Source organism: Triticum aestivum, chromosome 4A (genome assembly GCF_018294505.1).
Source record: "Triticum aestivum cultivar Chinese Spring chromosome 4A, IWGSC CS RefSeq v2.1, whole genome shotgun sequence".
NCBI lineage: Eukaryota > Viridiplantae > Streptophyta > Magnoliopsida > Poales > Poaceae > Triticum > Triticum aestivum.
In genome coordinates, this window is record NC_057803.1 from 664,883,710 (window position 1) to 664,893,151 (window position 9,442).

Sequence of the window (9,442 nt, forward strand, 5' to 3'; positions counted from 1 at the left end):
GAAATAAATAGAAGAAAAAATAGTTGTGATTAACTTAACTAAAAAATGAGCATAAATGCTTATTTTTAATGACTTATTACAACTCAGAAATAAAAAGAAAAAAATAAAAATAGCAGAAAAGAAAAAAAAACTATATAAGAAACTACTCAGAAATGAGCATAGATGCGCTTATAGAGAAAATTAGACCTAAATTCATAATAAATTTCTACTAACTTCAGAGAAATTCAATATGAATTTAGGTTAAATTTCCTGTATAAGGGCATCTATTTTCACTTTGAGAGCAGCTCAACAAGACAGAGAGGGAGGGGCTTATAAACCGGTGTGAGCCCCCTTCGGTTGGCGAGGTGGGACTAAACTCTGGCCGCAACGAGGACCACCCCTTTAGTCCCGGTTCGTGCCACCAACCGGGACTAAAGGGCTGCCTTTGGTCCCGGTTCAAGCCACCAACCGGGACCAATGGTGGTGGGCCAGGAGCGAGGCGCATTGGTCCCGGTTCGTCCCACCAACCGGAATCAATAGGTCCAGACAAACCGGGACCAATGGCCCACGTCGCCCGGCCGGCCCCCGGGGCTAACGAACCGGGTCCAATGCCCCCATTGGTCCCGGTTCTGGATTGGACCGGGACTAATGGCTGACCTGGCCTGGACCATTGCCTCCCTTTTCTACTAGTGAATTCCTACAATGGCATCTCGTGTGTGATAACTCAATGCAAAAGGGGGGGCACGATTTTCGTTGTTGTTGCTGGAGATCAACAAAAATTGACCTAGCATTTGGGTGCAAGTGTCGTGAGCATGGACCTAGCCCTGGGAATCAAACAAGCAGACGAAGGGCATCATATACATCATAAGATTCATCTATATCACGAGAGCTGAAAACGATAGAACTTGCCATGGCGCGATGGATAGGATGAGATTCACGATCTGAGTCCTATTCCAAAAAGAGAATAATTGCCTAAACTTAAACAGTATGGACCAGATTGATAATTGACTAAATCCTACCTATGGGCTACATTCTCTGTCAGGATCACAACAACTGAAATCCTACCTATGCACCAGATTGATAGCCACCACAAGAACAACACCAAGCCATGGGTGGGAAACAGTAACAGAGGGTTTAGTCTCAAGCCTAGGTATCCTCAGTTTGAACAATGGAAGAAACAAAGCATTCTTCAGTTTAAACAACAAAAATTGGCCTTGTGGTTGGTACAAGTGTCATGGACATGGACCTAGCCCTAAGAATCAAACAAGCATGAGAAGGGCATCACACATAGCATGAGATTCATGTCTATCACAAGAGCTGAAACCTTAGAGCTTGCCAGGGCGCGATGGCCAGCATGATGAAATTCACGATCAGAATGCTATTCCTCATTCTCATCTCTAAAAACTAAGAACTGGGAAGGGCATGCAAAGGAGCGTTGTGCGCTACAATCTCTGTCAGAACCCCAGCAAACCAAATCCTACCTATGCACCACACTGATACCACAACAAGAGTAGACATTTGTAAACCTTAACAGAACATTTACAGAGATAATATAAAACAAAAGCGTAGCAGTTCATTTGCAGTGAACCATGCCAAACATATCCAAACAAAAATGAAAATTGTGATGAGATGACCACAACCACATAACAACATCAAGCCGTTGGTGGGAAATAGCCAACAGAGGGTCAGTCATCACATTGTTGTTGGACATGATGCGCAACATCGATTGACGACCACCAAGAGGTTGACAACCCATTCAGCAAGAACCGGAGGTTGCTTGACGACCACCGGATGTACACCATGCCTGGAGTAGGTAAAATGAACCCCTATAGCATCGATTGTGAAGGGGAACGGCTGGTACAGGGGAAAAGTGTCGCGGGGAGTTTGACACAAGGAAGCTGTTCCCAGTCATTTGACATAGAAACGAAACAAAAAAAAGTTTTTTCAGCTTTCTAGCCTCCTAAACATTTTTCCTAGTGCATTGATTTCTTCACTATGATTGTGAAGCACTGATACATGTGTCGCGGAATGAAATAACCACCTAGAAACACTACTAGTATGGAAAAATTGGATTCTCACAATCGAAACACTAGAAACTGGAGCGTGATGTCACTCTCAGAAAATACCCAACAGACTACAAGATCAGGTACACGCAGCACGGCAATATGAATGTATTCCTGATCTATGTACACAGACAATAAGTTTCCATAATATCACCCTCAACTAAATGTATGTCAGACCAAAGACGTGTACCATGCACTGATGCTACTAGAGAAAATAGGTTTCTTCACAGATTACCCTCCAATAACATGTGTGTCTGTAAAAGAGAGTCTCAAAAGTTCTGAACAGTAATCATGCGAGAAGGAAAGGCAGATATTGTCTATATACATACCAACGGTGATGTCGCGTCCACCAAAGAACTCATCATCAACGTAGAGCTCCAGGAAGGTGGCCCAACTGAGGTACTTACTCATTGGGCCCCTGGCGGTGTGCTTCCTCGGCGAGCTCACGGAGCGTCTCGGGTGAGCACAGCATCTGCACCACTGTATGTGAGAAGCCGCACTGCGGAAAGCCAACAGACATCGTTGAGGGGCTGTTTCGGCAAGACATCTATGCAGAGCACCTGAAAATTGTGGCCATGGTAAACAAGAATGCAGAGCACACCTTTCGAAAAGAACGCAGAGCATGTCTTGCTATTTCGTTAGACATCTGCAAAAGAGGACACCTGCAATTTGGAATATAATGTGTGTGTAATTAGAGGACACCGACGATTTAATGTGCCACAATTTGAACTTTAGGAACAATGAGCAGGTGCTGAACATAGTAACTCTTGTATAATATTAGCAGAGTCAAAATAAACTGACAACAACCCTACAGTCACCAAGAGCATCGTTGACATCCTTATGCCCTAGACTGATAGCATATTTAATTCATCACCAATGGCTTGATGTTTTTCTTGATGAAATATCAGCAGTACAACAAAATGTAAGGGCATGCATGTCCGGTAGCTAGATAGAGGTGTACAATTCAAAAACTTAGAATGTTGCATGTGGTGCTTAGTGACAACGAGTGAACCCTGCAATTAGGGTTGGGTGTGATTTAGTGACTTGTTAGACAAACACAATTATCCATCCTGCTTCCATCTCATCCTCACGGACTACTTTTTTCCATTGTAGCAACTCAAACCCACCTCACAATTTCAGAATAAGAGCAGCAAGATCCAGCATCACTAGAGTATGAAACAGTTGTAACTATACTATTCTCATCATGTAATAAAAGCATGTGATGAATCTGATGACTTGGCACTTATTTCCATAGCAAATGTGGTTTAACTTTTTAACTAAGAATGATGAAGTGAGGACATCACGGAATTGCAAAAAATCTGGCTACATCATATATACAGATCGGCCAGTAACATACCTTGAGCTATACATCATCATTGGCTACAGTACAGAGCCAACAAATTAAGTTGCACGCCGAAGACATGATATTCCGGCTTCATTTCCTTGAAGAAGAAATGCTACAAGACTTGACTTCCAAGAATGGCATTCCTGAATTTGTAAGCACATTAATTCCATGAAGAAGGCCATATCAGGCATATAAATCGCTATACCTTCCATTTAAGCAATAAATTAACTGTCATACAAGAACAAGACATGAACAACGTTACCGGTGTTGGCTTAGGTAAAAATTCACATGCAGAAGAGTAGAAGTTGCTTGTTTAATTATCCCTACATACATTTCTAATCTTGATCATTGATGTGTAGTCAAACAATCGGAATCCAGTACTTGGACAACTCATGTGCAGTCGAAACAATCTAAATCCAATAGCATGCCAATTAATGTGCACAAAACAATCTGAATCCAATACCAGGCTAATCTGAATCCAAGCAGATCCAGACATTGACAAACCCCTCCTCATATCATATATACGAGGAAGAAGAATTGCAAGCCCCAAGGGTGGATGATGAAGAAAAGGGGTACCTTTGCTTGAGGGCTGGCCATGTAGGGGTCATGGGCCTTTGCTTGAGAGGCTGCTCTTGCCTCTCCCCTTGGTGTTGTTGAAGCGTGCCATGACGAGTCCTGGTGGTCCTCCCTTCTTCTCCCCCTTGACAAACAGGTCGGGTCCTGCAACAAACCCATCCATCGGAGAATATTATTTCATCAGCAAGTTTTCTTTGAACATAATATTCTAGATATGCCCATCATCCAAACGAACGCAATGAAGAATAATGTGCAGAGCAACAAATGGTAAGTTCATGTTTAACCACTCGATGCATTCAGCTTTCATTGTTGAATTAAACAAGGTGATGTGCATGAAATTGCTGAGAAGTGAGAAGTGCTCTCATGGCAAAGAATATTAGGCATGTAGAGAACAGACTCAGTTACGAATTAAATGGTACAAAAAGGGCATTGCTCTCTTTCTCTCTTATGTTCGAGATGGATATGAATATGCATACAATAGCTGAGTAGGACAAGTAATAACCAAGCAACACTTGTACAGATAGCTAGCCTTCAGAAAAGCGAAATCATGTATTGCTCGCAGCTGGGAAAAGAGAATGCTAAAATTTGAAATTTGTTCCATGGTTTATCAGAAACTAGCAGTGTTTATTTACCCCTATTCATCATCTGCACACAAGGAAACTGAACCCTCCTTGGTCATTTGATTGACACAAAGAAACGAAACAAAAAAAATAGTTCTTTTTGTTCAGCTTTCTAATCTCCAAAGGTAGATCTATATTTTCTCCAGTGCATTGATTTTGTCACTAGGATTGCACGTGAGGTGCAGAATCAAATAGCCACCTAGAAACACTAAGTATTGTATACTTGGGTTCTCACACTCAAAACACTAGAAAGAAACTAGAGCATGAGGGGGAGGGAACCACCTATGCCAAACTGGAGGCATCCAGAGGGAGATCACAACATATTCAGCCCACGGGGCAAAAGAAGAGCCTAGAATAGATGTAGAACACATAGCAGCAGCCAATTAATTAACCAGCTCATTAAAATTTAGAGAATGAATAAAAGGACTATCTGCCATTATGTTTCAATGAATGGCAGTCAACACAGGAGTACAAGCAAAATCACCACAAGAATAACAACATTATCATTTGCTTGACCTTTATTTTATCCAATTTAAAAGGGAATTGGCAGTACATTTTTTTCCAAAGATGGACCTGCATTCTTTTTTCTAGTGCATTGATTTCTTCACTGGGATTGTAAGTGCGTCCCAGAATCAAATAGCCACCTAGAGTAGATGGTACACTTGGCTTCTCACAATCAAAAGAAAACTAGAAAACTGGAGCATGATGAATCTGATAACTTGGCACTTATTTCCATAGAAAAATATAGTTTAACTTTTTAACCAAGATTGATGAAGTGATGACATCATAGAATTGCAAACAATCTGGCTACATCATATATACAGATCGGCCAGTAACATACCTTGAGCTATATATCAGCACTGGCTACAGCTACAGAGACAACAAATTAAGTTGCGCGCCAAAGACATGATAATCCGTCTTCATTTCCTTGAAGAAGAAAAGCTACAAGACTTGACTTCTAAGAATGGCATTCCTGAATTGGTACACACGTTAATTCCTTGAACAAGACCATATCAGGCATATACATTGCCACACCTTCCATTTAAGCAATAAATTAACTATCATACAAGAGCAAGAGAAACAACCAATATACGACCAGATAGCACATGAACAATGTTACTGATGTTGGCTTAGGTAAAAAATTAAGATTCACATGCGTAAGAGCAGGAGTGCTTGTTTAATTATCCCTACATACACCTCTAATCTGGACCGCTAATGTGTAGTCAAACAATCGGAATCCAATACTTGGACAACTCATGTGTAGTTGAAACAATCTGAGTGCAATAGCATGCCAATTAATGTGCACAAAACAATCTGAGTCCAATACCCGGCTAATCTGAATCCAAGCAGAGCAAGACCTCGACAAACCCCTCATCATATCATATATAGGAGAGGAAGAAGAAATGCAAGTCCCAAGGCTGGATGATGAAGAAAAAGAGTACCTTTGCTTGAGAGGTCTCTCTTGCCTCTCCTCGTGTTGTTGTTGAAGCGCGCCATGACGAGCCCCGGTGGTCCTCCTTCTTCTCCCCCTTGACAAACAGGTCAGGTCCTGCGACGAACCCATCCATCAGAGAATATTATTTTATCAGCTAGTTTTCTCTGAACAGAATATTCTAGATATGTCCATCATCCAAACGAACGCAATGAAGAATAATGTGCAGAGCAACAAATGGTAAGTTCATGTTTAACCACTCGATGCATTCAGCTTTCAATGTTCAATTAAGCAAGATGATGTCCATGAAATTGCTGAGAAGAGAGAAGTACTATCATGGCAAAGAATATTAGGCATGTAGAGCAGACTCAGTTATGAATTAAAAAGTAAAAAAAGGGCACTGCTCTCTTGCTCTCTTATGTTCGAGATGGATATGAATATGCATACAACAGCGGAGTAGGACAAGTAAAAACCAAGCAACACATGTACGGACAGCTAGCCCTTGAGAAAAGCAAAATCGTGTACTGCTTGCAGCTGGGAAAAGATAATACTAGAATCCGAAATCTGTTCCATGGTTTATCAGAAACTAGCAGTGTTTAGTTACCCCTGTTCATCATCTGCAGACAAGGAAACTGCTCCCTCCTTGGTCTGTTGATTGACACACAGAAAAAAAAACAAAAAAAAGTTCTTTTGTTCAGTTTTTTACTCTCCAAAGTTAGATGTGCATTTTGTCAAGTGCATTGATTTCTTCACTGGGATTGCAAGTGAGGTGTGCAGAATCAAATAGCCACCTAGAAACACTACGAGTATTGTGTATACTTGGCTTCTCACACTCAAAACACTAGAAAGAAACTAGAGCGTGAGGGGGAGGGGAAGAATGCAGATTTTGTGAGCTTATGCACCCGGGCCTCACTATCCTAACACTCCAATGTTGCTTTGAGATCTGTGCTACACAACTACCTTATTACATGGAATTTTCTCTTTTTTGTTCCTCTCATATAAAACATGTCTTGAACTTCAAACTTTGCAGTACAACATAACTTTGTAACTAGAATGTAAGATAAAACTTTCAGATTTTTTTGTCCGACATAAATATGAAAAATAAGATTTTTTAATCAAATAAATCTCATTTTGTATATTTATGTTGGACCAAAAAATCTGTAAGTTTTATCCCACATTCTACATAGAAAGCTTTGTTGTGCTGCAAAGTTGAAATACAAAATACATGTTCTATATGAGAGAAACAAAAAAGAGAAAATTATTTGCACGAATCGTGATGCAGGAATGAGTGGTTGGATAAGGAGTACCCGGGTGCATAGGCTCTAAAACATGTTTTCGGGGAGGGGAACCACCTATGCCGAACTGGAGGCATCCAGAGAGAGAGAGAGAGAGAGAGAGAGGCAGACAAAATATTCAGTCCAAGGGGCAAAAAGAAGGAGCCTATTATAGATGCAGAACACAGTAGCACCAATTAATTAATAAATTCAGAGAGTGAATAAAAAGGACTATCTGCCCTTATGTTTCAATGAGTGGCAGTCAACACAGGAGTAGAAGCAAAAACACCACAAGCATAACTAAATTGTCATTAGCCTGACCTTTATTTTATCAAATTATTAATGATGGAACTGGCTGTTTATCACTTCATCTAAAAGAAGAACAATGCTGCTTACGCTGCTGTCGTCGACATCCGGCGAGACGGGCGGGCTGGCTGTCAGAGAAGGAGCCGTCGCCCTTGAACGAACCAACCTGTGTCTTGAGGAGCTTGGTCACGGGCATGTGGTGTGTTGGCGGCGGCGGCGTCTCACCTGCACTGCAGACACACGTGTCACAGAATCAATTAGCCACCTAGAAACTTGGCTTGTGACAATCGAAGCAGTAGAAGCTGGAGCTTTCTAATCATTTCTGCTTCCTCCTTGGTCATTTGATTGACACAAAGAAACGAAACAAACAAAAAATTGTTGAGCTTTCTAATCTCCAAAGATTTTTTTCTAGTGCCTAGATTTCTTCACTAGGATTGTAAATTTGTAAGTGCGTCACAGAATTAAATAGGCACGTAAATTGTACGCGCACTTGGCTTGTCACAATCAAATCAAATCAAAAGAAACACTAGAAAAGTGGAGAGTGGGGAGGAGAGGAACCACCTATGCTAGCCGACGAGTGAGAGCCAAACGTGAGAGGAATGGAAGGGAAAGGAAGGGGAGAAGATACCTTCCGCGCGGCGCGGCGCGGCGCTAGGGTTGGTCCCGAGCAGACGGAAGAATTAGGTCCATGGTCGATTCGAACAGACGGCGGAAGGGATCTCCGTCGAGGCAGCCGTCTCCTCACGAGGGCATGGCCTCATCGCCGGAGGTCCTGTGCCGGCGCGCCGATCTGGGCTGTCGCCGCCGCCTGACCTGGTCGGCCGATCTACCTCTTCTCCTCTCTTCTCTCTTCGCTTGTGATGAGGGAGGGGAGGGGAGGAGAGGGCGGTGGAGGCCATGGCCGGCGGCGAGGTTGGTCTGAGGGAGACGAGGCGGTGGGTGGCCGCGCCCCCCCGATGCGGGAGGAATGGATGTGAATGTGAGTCGACAAGAGGGAATAATCAATAATGAAAGAAAGAAAGAACGAAAGAAAGGCTTGCGATTGGTTAATAGCCGTCCCACACGGATTAATCCCCCTCTTGAATCCATCTCACTCGTCCGTTTAAATCCAACGGCTGGTTGTTTCATGGACTAGACCTAGATGGACGTGCTCATAAAGTTAATTTAATTAATTAACTATATACCGCAGTAGTAAATGTTGCATGCACGCAAGTAGGTTTCCCTTTTCCAAGGTAAATATCGGAGAAATCGGTGGGTTGCAGCACGTCCGGTCGTTAACTCCTTGCTAGCTTTTTGTGACACGGCAAAAGTACCTTACCTTTGCAAAATAAAAGCATCCTAGGGCATCCCTAACATCGTGCCTCAAACGGACAAATACGATTAGATCATTTTTTTCCATCCAACGCGGAGCTATTCGAATTTCCGCAAACTGGCAGCAAACCTGAGGAGGTTTGTGGGTGCCTGGCGTACACGTCCAGAACCGATCCACGTGCAAGTCCAAGGAGGTTTGTTGTCGGGGCGTCCCCATGCACCCTAGCTGAGAATCATGCAGTTATGGGTGGAATGTCACTAGCTCTTCAATGGTCGAGTCTTCTTGTATTGGTGCGACCAAACTTGGTAGAAGCTTTATCTTTCGAATGTGTCTGCGTCGAATCGCCGTGTGGTGATCTGGTTCGATGAAATCAATAGCCTTATGGTAAAATGGTAAAATGGTAATTTGTTCCAGTTAAGATAGCCACGTTGCCTCACTAATTATGCATGTACAGCTCATAGCATCGCTTGTTGGTCGCATTGAGTTCCCCACTTTCATTGGTGATCTTGTATTAGCAGATTGTGATCCTATTACT

The 9,442-nt window shown here is 42.5% G+C and overlaps 1 long non-coding RNA gene across 5 annotated transcripts in view; it reads right to left on the reverse strand.

Moving 5' to 3' along the window:
- The window catches only part of LOC123087966 (uncharacterized), a 12,148-nt gene extending 3,339 nt beyond the window's left edge, over nt 1-8,809 (reverse strand). The window contains exons 1-9 of one of the 5 annotated variants that reach the window (XR_006441620.1): nt 8,224-8,809; nt 7,686-7,825; nt 6,026-6,132; nt 5,425-5,556; nt 4,866-4,932; nt 3,964-4,107; nt 3,400-3,530; nt 2,644-2,704; nt 525-2,541 (exon numbers count right to left, since the gene is read on the reverse strand). This is a non-coding gene — a long non-coding RNA (uncharacterized lncRNA). Of the gene's footprint in view, nt 1-524; nt 2,542-2,643; nt 2,705-3,399; nt 3,531-3,963; nt 4,108-4,865; nt 4,933-5,424; nt 5,557-6,025; nt 6,133-7,685; nt 7,826-8,223 lie in introns of those variants that run through there. The other 4 variants (XR_006441621.1, XR_006441623.1, XR_006441622.1 and 1 more) reach the window with 4 other exon arrangements.
- Nucleotides 8,810-9,442: the final 633 nt, after the last annotated feature.